This window comes from Chamaea fasciata, unplaced genomic scaffold (genome assembly GCF_029207755.1).
Source record: "Chamaea fasciata isolate MVZ Bird 193981 ecotype frontalis unplaced genomic scaffold, bChaFas1.0.hap1 SCAF_5, whole genome shotgun sequence".
NCBI lineage: Eukaryota > Metazoa > Chordata > Aves > Passeriformes > Sylviidae > Chamaea > Chamaea fasciata.
In genome coordinates, this window is record NW_027094090.1 from 71,933,064 (window position 1) to 71,946,633 (window position 13,570).

The 13,570-nt window shown below is 40.3% G+C and overlaps 1 long non-coding RNA gene across 1 annotated transcript in view; it reads right to left on the minus strand.

Annotated features, from left to right (window-relative positions):
• Positions 1-11,790: 11,790 nt before the first annotated feature.
• Positions 11,791-13,570, minus strand: part of LOC136290313 (uncharacterized) — a 28,403-nt gene continuing 26,623 nt past the window's right edge. The window contains exon 3 of the long non-coding RNA XR_010721084.1: positions 11,791-12,095. This is a non-coding gene — a long non-coding RNA (uncharacterized lncRNA). The remainder of the gene's footprint in view (positions 12,096-13,570) is intronic.

Consider the following 13,570-nt stretch of genomic DNA (forward strand, 5'->3'; position numbering starts at 1 on the left):
GTTTGGTGTGTTCCAAAAAAAAATCGTAACATTTAAATGTCTGCCTTGAAAGAGCTCTGTAAAGACAGAGAAGGTGACATTTTTAAAAGTCCACCTAAATGTCAGACCTATCACTGTCCAGCAGTCTAGATAAGTGAAAAATCTGAATCAAAAAACAATGTTCTATAAAGCCATATTTAGATACGTACTACACATTTTCTAGGAATGTTCATTAGCTGCTGAGTTACTTGAGCGAGACAAACTCAAAAGAAGAGTATCTAAAATACAGCCTATAAACACAGCTTTCCTTTCTTCTTAGTATCAGCTGCCATTTTATTTCCTGATTAGCCAGGCTTGTCAGATACTTTCTCTCTTCCACATCTTGCCCATAAATTTATTTCATATGCACATTTTCCTCTCTTGTGCTCAGTTGACAAGAATTAAACACATTTTATCAAAAATGGAAAAGCTATAATCAAACACAAGAGGCCAACAAAATCCTCCCCTTAGTCTCTCTTTGATTCTCAGCAATTTCATGTTCCACAACTGTTTTTATTCATCCAGCACAAAGCACAAAGTTCCTCATCTGTGTACATTTGTGAATCCACACGTACATTTATGAAAATTAAAAGCAGCCCTACCATCAGAACTGAGTAAAAAAAAATGTTTCAGATACTTACAGATTCTTCTGCAAATAATTGTGGTCTCTGAATGAAAGCTTCTTTTTTCACCCATATCTAGGTGCTAGTGGTTTCCATGACAACTTTTTGTCAGCTTTCCACTACTTCCAGTAGGTCTTTGAATTGAAGTTTACATACTTTATTATTCAGAGATCAGCTTTAGTATTTGATGAACCCTAAAGCCTTTTTAACAGAGGCTGTTTAAGAGCTGATTTTGACAAAAATGTCACATGCCTTCAGATAAAAGAGAAAACCAAACAATGACAACTTATGCAAACATACATTTGTTATCTTGCAGCCTTACTAGCCTAATCAGAGCACATCATGCTGTCACTCAAACACAGTAAGGGGAGAAAAACTTTGAAGGAACTCTTTCAAGAGAGAGATGTCTCTAATGGCAACTTGAGCCACAGCAATCAAAATTAAAACTGCTGCAGTTTCTCTGGTTTGTAGTCAAAAGCCCGTGGATAACTTGGGTGTCACAGGGTCTCCTCTTGAGCCACAAAATTCACTTTGTTTCACCCAAGCTCATGAAAGTACCTCAGCATTCAATTCAATGGAGAAAAAATATACATATACAGAAAAAGCTTCTGTACAGAATTATGGAGCATTCAAAATGGGCAAAAAGCTCTTCAAGTTCACTTATTATATGGCAGGACTTTTTTTTTTTTTTTTCTCTGCAGAAGGTGGTTGGAAGAAATTTGTTACCTTAAGGTATCTTAACTTCCAAAGGTGAAGACTGAAAAAAAGAGTTCTGCCCTGTCAAAAAGGGGGAGATATTCCAGGGCAAAAAGTGCAACCCAACACCTGGAATTCTCAGGAGAGGCCAAATTTGATTCCTGTTCAGATGCATCTCTTATCATGACAGACACATCATTCTACAGTAGGATATCCTACAGATTTAAAGCATTTGAGGCTGGGGATTGGGGGATAGGGTGGATTTACATTTTGGGGGATTTTTTGGTGTGGGTTTTTTTGTTTGTTTTTTGTTTTGTTTTTTTGGGTTTTTTTGTTCGGTTGTGTTTTTGGGGTTTTTTTGTTTTGTGTTTTGGGTTTCTTTTGGGTTTGTTTTTTTTTTGTGGATTTTTTTGTTGCTGTTGTTGTTTTGAAGTGGAACATTTGAAGCGATGTGCAATTCAGATCGGCTTGAATAAAAACATGACCCTGTAAAGCATTTAAAATTGGCAAGCAGGCTGGGGTGAGCATTCAGGCAGCACAGCTGGGTGCCTGAAAAAGGGAGAATCCAATCAGCAGTGATTGCACATGGATAAATCCTGTGAAGATGGGGGGAAAATGGATACTGGCAATTTTCTATCCTGCTTAGAACAGGGAAATAAAAACCTTGTGTTGACCTCAGGCAGAACAGTAACATTTAGAGATTCAAACTTGAAAGGAGAAAATATTTCCTCTTATGTTTGGTGCTAGACTTCTCTCTCTCAAGAAGCATTTAGACACATGAACTGGAGAAAGGAATGAAAGCGCATTTGGGAAAGCCTCAGATTGTGCCCAACTGTGCACATCTGTGACTATGCACACAGTTATGCACTGTCTTCTTTAGCCAAACCTCTTTTTGAAACTGAGCATGAAGATCAAGCAGTACAAAGCCAGACCAAAGTGAAGAGTTTCAAGTTTTCTAAAACCCAAAATAACAGGAGTTTTAAACCCCAAATAACACCAAGTATTGCCACAGGACAATTTTATTTGCTCTATGGGCATGAGACACACAATTTGAGGTACACAGACAAAGGGCTCTGATCACACAAGAACGACAAGACAACAGCTCCTCCAGCTAGAACCATCCAAACAGGTCTTAAGGGCACTAAACCAGTGTTTTAATATTATTCAGTTCTTTAATTCCTGTACACTGGGAAATGAACAGGAAGACCAACACTGTCAAACTAATCCAGTGCCTTAATGCATCAGAGCTATGTCACTTGTCAGGGTCAGGGTCTGGGGAGAGATTTTTACTACCTGGCTGGAGTTGCATCCTGCTGTTTCCAGGAAAAGTCCTTAACTCTGAGTGCAAGGATGCTGTTCAGTGAATGCTGGAGTGTTCCCTTTAGTCCAAAGGCAGAACTCAACTGTAGCAGCTCCTTCCAGCTACCTTTGTCATAGATGTTTTTCCATCTTTATCAGGTAGGCCACACATTATGTTCTGCTTCTTCTGTCTTCTCCATTGTCCTTGTATCCAAACCAAGTTTCTTCCAAAATCCTCAGAACACACCTCAGTGCTGTTATTCACTGTTATTTGGGGGCTTAAGCAGAGACCAAGGAACTAATTTTTCAGTGTCTCACCAGTGAATTAGACCATTTGACTTTGTAAGCCAAAAGCAAAAAGAGCTCAGTGAACAATCCCAGAACTACAAGGGAGAAGGAAATTGAACTGAACTCCCTCAGCCATCATTTCTCCTCCTGATAATATCCAATTCTAATTGCAGGGAGCAGGCAGATGGTGATGTATTGCACTGTTCGATTCTCTTCTCCTCTCAGGTGCAGGTTCACATTGCAAAGATGAATGGTGGGACATTGCCACCATTGGATTTTACCGCAAAAACAACTTCAATAAAATATTCTGAGAAGCATTTATACTCTTGTCTGCAGCCAGAGGAGTAGTTCAGTCCCACATATACACAGAAATTATCTGGGGGAGAGGAGATTCTTAATCAAGAGCCAAAGAAGAGAAATTCTTCCCCAAAACATCTTTCATCCCTGGCACCTTGCCCTGCAATCAGAGCTAAACCACAGCTTTAAACCATTTGTATAAACCATTTTTCTCAGACAAAAAGTTTTCAGTAGGTCAGTCAAACATTTTCTGTTAAAAGACTTTTTTAACTGAAGTTTAGGCTTTCTATTAAATGCTAGGGAAGAGTAGTAGAGAAAGACGTGAAGGCTTGCTACAGAAAAATACATATTGCATCTGAAATTGGAAATCTCTTTTGATAACATGTTGTAGTTCAGGAACTTACTGTTGTTCACACTGTCTGAGCTGGGCTTCTCAAACAGATAATATCTAACTATGCAAAAATTTCGCAATTTTTATTATGAAATTTGCCCAGACACACTGGAAACATAACAAAGCTAATCTACAACTTCCAACAGTTTCTTTCTGCAATGTTTTCAAACCAAATTATTTAGAACACAGGCAAACCTGTTCAATTTTTTCAGAAAAGAAGATATTCACCATATTTTCCGTAAAAGACAATGACTTTCTATTAAAGACAAAAAAAAAAAAAAATTTGCAGATTCGTTTGTTCCACACGTGCTCAGCTGAAATCCATGCATTACTGGGACTAAAACTCATAAAGATTTTTAAAGCAAAATCCTAAAGGTAGTCTATCCCAGTGCCAGCCCAGCCTAAGTTAATAATGTGCTTTAATTAAATTAATCATTCTTTTGTCTAAGTTCAAGGGTCCAGGGTAACCATCTACACAAAGTTGCTTATTATGTTGAATATTCTTCATTTCAAGTATTTGGTGTTATGCAGCTGAGATCCTTGTAAGGATGGGCAGAAGGATAGGAACCTACTTACACTGAAAATGCAAGTTTACAAGAGGGTTTTTTGTTGTTTGGGAGGGGCGGGGCTGTTTGTGATTTTTTAATAGCTCATTCACATCTACAAAGCTGTTGTAATATTTAAGAGGCAATATTTTCAACATTGGCTAACAAACTCCACAGAGGTCTGTGAGTCTTTAAACTCATTTTATAATTTAATACATTAGAAATGTTTGCTCTCTACTTTTCAACAGAACCACCACATTTGATAAATATAGACCAAATACCTTCTTGTCCCAAAATATCAACTAAGCCTGAATATTTAAGCATACAAGTCTTTCATCCATTAAAGACAACCAACTTTAAAATAAAAATAAACTTGGTTGTGGTATGTTAAACTTTTTTGCAGAACTATGTTTAAAGTTCATCTAGAGAAAATATTTTCCCTACCTACAATTTTGCTTTGATTTCACAAGCTTCCTGCAGCCATATATTGAAGCATGCATAATTAACATATGGAAGGGATCTCAGAACATATTACCACATATTCTAAATATAATCAGTCATTGTGTATGATGTCATCTGAAGCTAATTCAGGCCCCTCACAGCAAGCCTGCACTTTGAGCTCACACCATACTGGCCATGTGTGTCCAATCTGTCTCCATCTCCTGCCTCCTCCTCCAAAGGCTCAGGGGAGCCTCAGTGTCACCTCCTGTGCCACCCCTCCTGCACAGGGCACGCAGCCCAGCTCCCCCAGGTGCCAAGTGACTTCTCCAGCTGTGTTTGCTCTCCTGGAATGAGAACAGTCAAGGTACAACATCACACCCACCAGAGAAACCTGCATCTCCTCGAGCTGACAGCGGGCCCTTTCTCCTCCTGCCCTTTACCTTCCTGTCTGCAACACACAGTTCTGGGGTTTTGTATTATTTTAGATCAGAGAGCAGACTCATTTGGGCCAGAATCCACAGACTGAATACTTGGCTTGCTTCTGACCACAAGCACAGATTACCTTGAACGAAACCAGCTTAATGATTATGGCACCAGTCTTAGTTATTTCCTTTGCTACCAGTTCTGCTGGTATTAATAGCAGTTGGTGAGTACTTGACACTTTTAAAAAGCAATTGTCCCTATTAAGTAAATAAATATTGAGTGAGGAGCTTATCTTTGGAGACTCATTTTTTGGAAACCTTGGCCTTACTCTGGCTGCTTTTGTTTTTCAAGCTAAACGAATTACAAGTATTATCCCACTGTTAATATCCACACCACTGAATGCCAGCATCAACAGATTCCATTGACAAGCTGTGTTTGGGTTTCCCCCCTCCCTCTATCAAACATGCCAGGGCTTTAAAAATGTCCTCAAGTAATTGGAATTACTCACTCAAAATGGAACTGCTATAAACTTCCCTCTGTGTCGCAGATAATTAGTTCTGGGCATCTCGTCCATTATGCCTTTGGGCATTTTCTGCAGATGCCACCTAAAATTCCAGAAAATGTGCTTTGCAGTGAAGAATCACAGCAAACAGTCATGCCAGGGGCAGTAACAAGCCTGCTGACAGCTTCACAACTCTCCTTCATTCAAAGCAGTCCCGTGATTTTTCAGCAGAGCTTTTTTTCTCTGAATACATTTCTCTTCCCACAAATAAGGACTTTGGAGAGCACAGTCTTGATAAACAAAACCCACACCTGGTTTAACAACACATGGAAGACATGTTAACCCATCCCTAAAGCTTTTCCCTCTCATTCTCAAAAATGTTATGCTGGTATAAATGAACAGTTGTTTTATTACAGCACCTTTTTTTTATTAGTTTCCTACCTCTTCCTATTGCAGCAGGCAGCAATAAATTGAACACAAGAACAGCTTTTTGCTTCTTATGCATGGGAGAATATTAAGTTTTAAAGCTTTTTGGCACAACCAGATAAGGCTGAGCATGACTTAAAATAAATTCAGTGTTACCCAGCACTAGGTAACCCTCTTGTGATAGTGGCTATAGGAGCTACATCATTTTATGACATCACAAATGCAAAGAAATTGTAGCAATTACTAACTTTTCTGATGCCGCATTCTGGGGTTTAAAAAAACCTCAAACATATATTTTCAATCATATATAAGTTATCAGTTGCTTAGAGACGCCAGCAAAGGTTAGGGCTCCATCCTGTTAGACACCATATAGGCCAAGACACAGATTTTATCCCACCCAGGTTACACTCTGAAGTTACATAGGAGAAATTTTTGGAGATAGAACATAAGACTGTGATTTTACAGGGAAAAAAAATCACATATGGATCAGCAACTACAATTAGCGGCTTTAAACCTGGATGATTAGGCACAACTATTAATACAAAACTTTGGAAAATCCAACACCATTTATTCACCAAAAAATGAAACTAAGTGCCACTGAAAGAAATTCAGTTACTTTCTCATTGTACCAGATTTTGTCTGGGGTTGCAAGGGGGATGCTGGCAACATTTTCTGCCTGTGATACAAGCACAAAGTCTCATTTCTGCTCCCTACAGTGAGTTCATTAGTTTGATTTTTTTGTGCTCAGACAAAGACTCTTTGGCCTTTTACTAACAGCTCTTAAAACTCCTTTGTTTTGCTGTTCACAACTTCTATTCAGCATGAGTGGATGGAAAATGCATTGATTTAGAATCTGAAGTGTTGGCAGGAAACAAATCTATATTTTATTGCTCTGATCTATTGTAGACTATATTGGAAGCAACCTAATCCACCTTTCTCCTGCAAATCCTAACCTGCAGACTCCCACAGTAGCCAAGGATGCTTAAAAGAGGTCCTCTAACAAAACAGTGTTTTTGTTAGACAGTGATTTGTCATCATGAAGAGGTGGTTGTTCCCCAAAAACAGACTTGTTAATGGAAAATGTGAAAAACCCCTCTACTGGTCTGTATGGGGATCATACATCTACAACAGACGAGATCAAATGAGAAAAATTCAACCCTCCAAAAACCCAAGCATGCTCATCTAAGTCTAAAAAGCCAAATTTAAGATAAGTCTGAACTGGAAAAAAAAATCCAAAGAAAGAACCCTTGGAAGATAAATGCAGATCATGCAGAAGACACCACACTAAAGACAAGGCAAAAGCAGAACCATAAAAACATAGGGAATCCTTTACTATTAAGAAACTTTACTGAGTCTAAAAATTGCCAATCTCTAAAACAATTGAAGTAATAAAATAAAAATAGGTGAAGCAGCACAGAACGAAAATTAGGCCACTCTTAAAAAGAGTATCCAGATCAGTTATCTCTAATAAATCATTTCTTATGTTATGGGAAGCCATAATGGAGAGCTAGCAGAGTGTTCTCATGGAATACTGTCAAAACTATTCTGCTAATAACATTCATGACACGCAATTAGTCATGAAGTCAAGGAGACACACAGTATATAGTCCCAAACCACAACACACTGTCTGGAACAAAATGTCAGATGGAGAGATTGGTAAGATTCAGGACTGGCTTTAAAGAGTCATCTTGGCAACCCTGAATGCAACTGGCAAGAGGGAAACGCAGAAGGAAGGCCACTATTGTTCTGGTTTATTGAACTTTTTAGCAGTGATGTTTGAAATGCCTCAGAAGAGGCTGACAAGAATAGCAAGAGGAAAGGAAAAAGGCCCAGTTTATTGCAGCTGAAGGATTTTTCCATAAAAGGCAGAATGGGGTATAAGAGAATGGGATGGTGTTGCCATCAAAGACATGAAAAGGAGTGACAAACTTCTAAGCCAAAGCGGCAAAAACTTAAGGTAGAGCCTGAGGAATAGTTGTTTAAACTTGATTTTAAGTTTGGAAGGAAATCCTGCAGCTTCTTGAGGGACATGGAGCTTGGCACAGCCAAACTGGGATCAATTTCCACAGTTCCTGAGCCCATAGAAGGCTTCTGAACAACTCTGTAATAGTACTCCCCTGCCTCAGCTTGCTCTACAGCTGTCCAGGCACACAGTGCTCCCCTGGAAATCTTGGCAGAGTACTTTTTTGGGAGCCACAGAAGGGAAATGAAAACAGACTCAGAAATTTTCTTTTCTTTTCTTTTCTTTTCTTTTCTTTTCTTTTCTTTTCTTTTCTTTTCTTTTCTTTTCTTTTCTTTTCTTTTCTTTTCTTTTCTTTTCTTTTCTTTTCTTTTCTTTTCTTTTCTTTTCTTTTCTTTTCTTTTCTTTTCTTCCTTTCTTTCTTCCTTTCCTCCTTTCTTCTTTTCTCCCCCAGTATTTGTTATTTTGGATTCAGGTTCAGTGAGAAGAGCAACAAGCAGAAATCAAGTTTCAAGGAAGCAGCCTGAACTGGGGAGAAAATACAACACAGCTTCCAAAGAAACTATATCAACAACCTTTCTGTTTCATATATTTGGATGAATTTCACTGAGAGCTGGACCAGAAAGGCATTCTTCAAAAGCCTTAACCCAATTCTCTCCAAATTTGGTCAAAAAGGTTCTTTAATTGAATCACATTCAACTGGGAAAAAAAGGAAATAGGAAAAAAAAAACCCCATAAACTCAATTACCACCACCACATATTTCAAAGTCAGCTATCTAGGCTGCATGTTTAGTTTTTCATTTTGCAGCACAGTGGTATTTACACTGTCAAAGCCAGAATCAACAGTGGTTGTTGTTGCTTGTTTTTTTCTCCTCTTCCTCCCTTCCCCTAAAAAAGGGAGCTGGTCAAGGCTACACTGGCCAAAGTCTGCAATGCAGACTGTGAATCAGTCTGTGAATCCACTCTCCAAAGGCAAAAAGAAAGGGATGAGGGGACACTGGAGGAAAGAGCTGCCATTTCAAAACAGAGCCAAGAAGAAAAGGCTGCAGGGCAGCCAGAGCTGCTGGATGCTGCTGCAAACGGTGACTGTGCAAAGAGCTCCATGGCCAGAGGCACAGGCAATGCTCATGTCCAGAGGCACCAGCAATGCTCATGTCCAGAATTCCACAGGGACAGGGCAGGGAAGGTCGTGCTTCTCCCAGGGGGGAGCAATCCGTGGCACACATCTAAGGCAGCTGAGCACAGCAGGATCCTGTCACCATGGGATGAGGATTCAGAGTGTGGCTGTACTGTTTTATCTAGCAAGCCTCCTTTCTGGCTGACAGAGCTGCCCTCCAGGGTCTCCAAAGACGTAAGTCCCAGGCTTCTTTGATTTGCAAAACTGTAAATGCTTGCTCTAATCTCAGCTTGTTTGAAAAATAAGCATACTTCCATCCCCGGTCTATCTTCTATCTTTCAAAATAATCTTGACAACATATACTGCCTGATAGAGTTGAAAGTGTCGTAAATGTTTTTTTACAATCGAGTTATTTTCACAGTCAGGACAAACAACTACTCAGAGCTGACCTCAGAGATCTCTCCCAAGTTTTTTAAAGGATCTCTGTTCATTTCAGCTGTGAAGAATAGCTCTGCCTCAGCTGCCAGGGCCAACAGCAATTGCTCACAGCTGTAACAACTCCAGTGTGCAAGCAGTGTGAAAGCAAACCACTAATCCCAGGCCAGGGCTGTGCACCCAAAGCAGGGCATCGAGGGAACCTTGCAGGAGACTCATTCCTCTGAAGAAAGTACTAATAACTTAACTAGGCCCAGCAGGAGCCAAAGAAAAGAAAGCACGGATCACAACTCCTGCTGCTGCTGCTGCTTTCCCTGTCTCCAAATCATGGGCAAAGCCCTCACATTCTGCAGACAACAGCACTCCTGTCTGGAGCATTCCCAAGGAGTCTGTATGGTCATCAGCTATGCTGGAACTCAAACAACTTCTGTTTAAAACTGTGGATGCCAGTAAAATGAAAAAAAAAAATCATCTCTAACAAACTCTCTTTTACCTCTTCAGCTTTCCTGCTAATCAGCATTCAAGCACTGGCACTGCTGCCCTGTCAGAGCCCCAGTCCCTCCTAGCCAGGACTGCCATGGGAAGCAACGAGTAACAGGATTATTCCTAAGGCTGATAATGAAAACAATATCAAAGGCCCTAATGGATTGAGAAGTGGAGCACATGCAGAGGAACCCATAAAGAGAACAACTGGGTGCCCAGCAAGTGCTTCAATTTTCCACTTTCCATAGTTGAGCTTCAAAAATTGACCCTGCTCCAGACCATGTGGATCTACCAAAACCCAGACAGTTTCTTGATTTAATCAGAACATTAACTATTATTGCCTTCTCCTTGTTTCTGATTGTTGATGCCATTAACAAATCAGCAGATTTATGTGCAAAGCAGGTTAATTTTTTTAAAGTGCAAACCCACCTTGGTTTTACAGGGATGTACCATATAGACTAGCCCTGATTTTCAGCACCAGCACATTCACTGAAGGTCATGTGTGAAAGGGCAAAAATTATGAGAACATCTAAAAAACCACCTCAGACAGGTATTTTTCTACTGGATAGGAGGTGTTTTTTCCTCCATGACATCTTGCAGCCACTGCAGTTATAGGATTCTTCCAGAAAATTATTTTACTAACCCATCAAACCCCTCTTCCATTTACCTCCGAACACTAGGAGAGCAAAAACAACCCTCTGAATCAACCAGCCCACCCACATCCCACCAACACAGAGGGCTTAACTCTCTGCCTTCAAGTAGCAAATCATTTGTTCCGTAACCCAAACTCCACTCTTGCACTGCTTACAGTACATCATTTTTAATATTTACCTATTTGTCCACTGTGATTGCGTTATCCTTATATGCTCTCATCTACAGTGACAGTCTGCCAGAGCTCTTTTTGTTTGCAACTGCTACTATTTTATTTGCGGTATGGGAGAAGCGAAGAGCTGCTGTAATGGGTTCACATTAGGCCAGACACTGAAAAGAACAAAAACAGCCTCTGTCCTAAAGATCTCCCAGGTCAAAGTAATTTGTCCAATCCTTCCTATGGGTTTAATTTTTGCCATGGATGAAACCCATTTATTTTATCCTTTCAGATACTCAAATTTTTGTGTCTTCCACTTACAGTTTGCTTTTTCTCTAGAAATGTACCTTTTGTGAGTTGACCATACAAGGTCCCTGTGTCCCCTTTCTTCAAAACTGTCAGAAATATATAAAATTAAGGTCTCCAAACCATTTACCTTAGCTCAGTAACTGGTAACAGCATTCAAAACATGTTCTTCATGAAGGATGGAAACCCTTAATCTCATCCCTTTTAAATCCGTTAATGGTTTCAGTATTTCCCCAGATATTATTGTTACTTATGTATTGGTCAGAGAATGCCAACCATGATTGTATTTGCACTCTTGCATGGTACTCTCAAGAAGGAATGAGCAAGATGGAGGGGGAGTTTTTGCCAGGAGATGTAGTGGTGGGACAGAGGAGAGTGGTTTAAACTGACAGAGAGCAGGTTTATTTGGGATATTAGGAAGAAATTCCTCCCTGTGAGGGTGGTGAGACCCTGGCACAGGCTGCCCAGAGAATCTGTGGCTGCCCCATCCCTGGAAGTGTCCAGGGCTAGGTTGGATGGGGCTCTGAGCTACCTGGTCTGGTGGAAGGTGTCCCTGCCCAGGGCAGGTGAATGGAACGGAATGATCTTCAAGATCCTTTTCAAACCAAACCATTCCATGATTCTATGATTCATTCTGTGATTCTGTGAACTTCTGGAACAGTACAGAACTCTTATTAGACCTTCAGTCCAGCAACAACGAATTTGCTATAAAATGAGAGACGAGAGACCAGGTACAAGATTTTCTCATTGTTCTGAAAGACATTTTTTGGTAAGGAATATGAAGCCACCAATTAGTTTGTAATTGCCAGCAGAGCAAACTACCAGAACTATCTGTCTCTTAACAGAGAAATTCCAGCCTTACTGTCTTAGGATTCTCAGAATTCCTTATATACAACAATTATAATGTACAAAACAAAAAAGGAAGCCATCTCCCACACAGCACATGGGGTCACATCTCTTCTATTTCAAGTGGTTCTGTTCCAGGGAATCCTCAAAGATCTCTGATGACTCAGTCTTTCGGAGTGTCTGAAAAATTCCTACAAAGTAAAAGAAACATGCATAGGTACTGAGATATCTTGAGGCAGAATGAACCCTGTCAAAGTGAAGGGCTGCCTTCTCAGTCCTTGTTTATTAATTATTTGCACTTATAGGCTATTATCCACCTGCATGACTAATTAATCCATGAGGAAGGGAGAAGAAAACTCCACTGACCAGCCAAGGGTTGAGGTTTTTAAGAGACACTTATGTATGAGCAAGCTCTCCAAGTGGTTCAGAGATCCTGAATTAGAAGGCTGTTCAGATGAGTTCTCCATCTCGAGCACTGAGTCACTGGAGAAGATGAACTGATGGGATTGGAACAGCAAGGCAGACACTTCACATCTCTCAGGTACATAAACCAGAACGAGGATGAAATGTACAGAACGTGACTGACGTCATCACCCAAAATTCGAAAGTGCAAATGGTGTACAACACTGGCAATCACGGACATGTCTGCAGTGCCTTGGCTCCTTTGAGAGTCTCAGGAATGAAAGGCAAACTTCTGCACTTTAAAAGAGCCTCCATCAAAGGTCCAAAGACAGATGATGACTAACTTCCTCTGTGAAGAGAATCCTCAAAAGAAACCAGAATAAGAGAGAGAAAAAACAGCCGAAGGGCTTGCAGCACTAAGATGTGTAGATTTAACTGACCTTTATGGAAGTATAGATCAATAGGTCTGACAGAACTTGACAAAAATGAAGGTGAAATCTCCCTCAGATCTCAAGAACAGTAGAATGGAGAAATTGCGCAAAATTATCCTAGTGCTGTCAGCAAAACCTACTACCTGTGGGAAGCCTCTTCCAAAGCACAGGGTGCTTTTCGTGGTTCTGCCACATTAAATCTGTGAGTCTTAGTGGCTGGTGATGTGTTTAGCATCACACTAAAATATGCTCCTTGTCACAAGTTTTCTGTTGTTTTGGTTGGGTTTTCTGAGAAATCCTGACACAGAGGCCCTGCAGAGCTTGCCTGAGAGCATGTTATGATGTAGAAGGCATCACACACACACCACTGATAAAGACAATCTCAGACAGATGTCCTCAGTTGTTACATTGATCACTCAGAGGATTTCTAAATGCTAAACTCAGGATGGCATCCATGAAAAGTCATTGCATATGTTGGACTGCCAGCTATGTTTAGTGTAAGCTAGAGACAAATAAGGCAGGGAGATTACTTGATTGGAGCCGTAGGGAATTCAGCAGTCTTTCAGGACTTACACAGGTAGATTTCCTAATGAAAACATTATCACCTAATCGACCTCTAAAATTTTAAAAATGCAATATGAGCACTCATACCAAAGGCCTCAAGGATGTGTTTTCCCCACAGAGGGCATTAAGGGCGGATCTACTTGGTTCCCTCAAGCATTGCAGTCAGGCACAGGAGCAAAAAAACATGTTAAAAAAAGCTTTTGCAGGAGCTTGATGTCTTCCGTCTGCTTTTCTTGGACAGGGTGAAGGTCTATACAGGTGTATGCCAG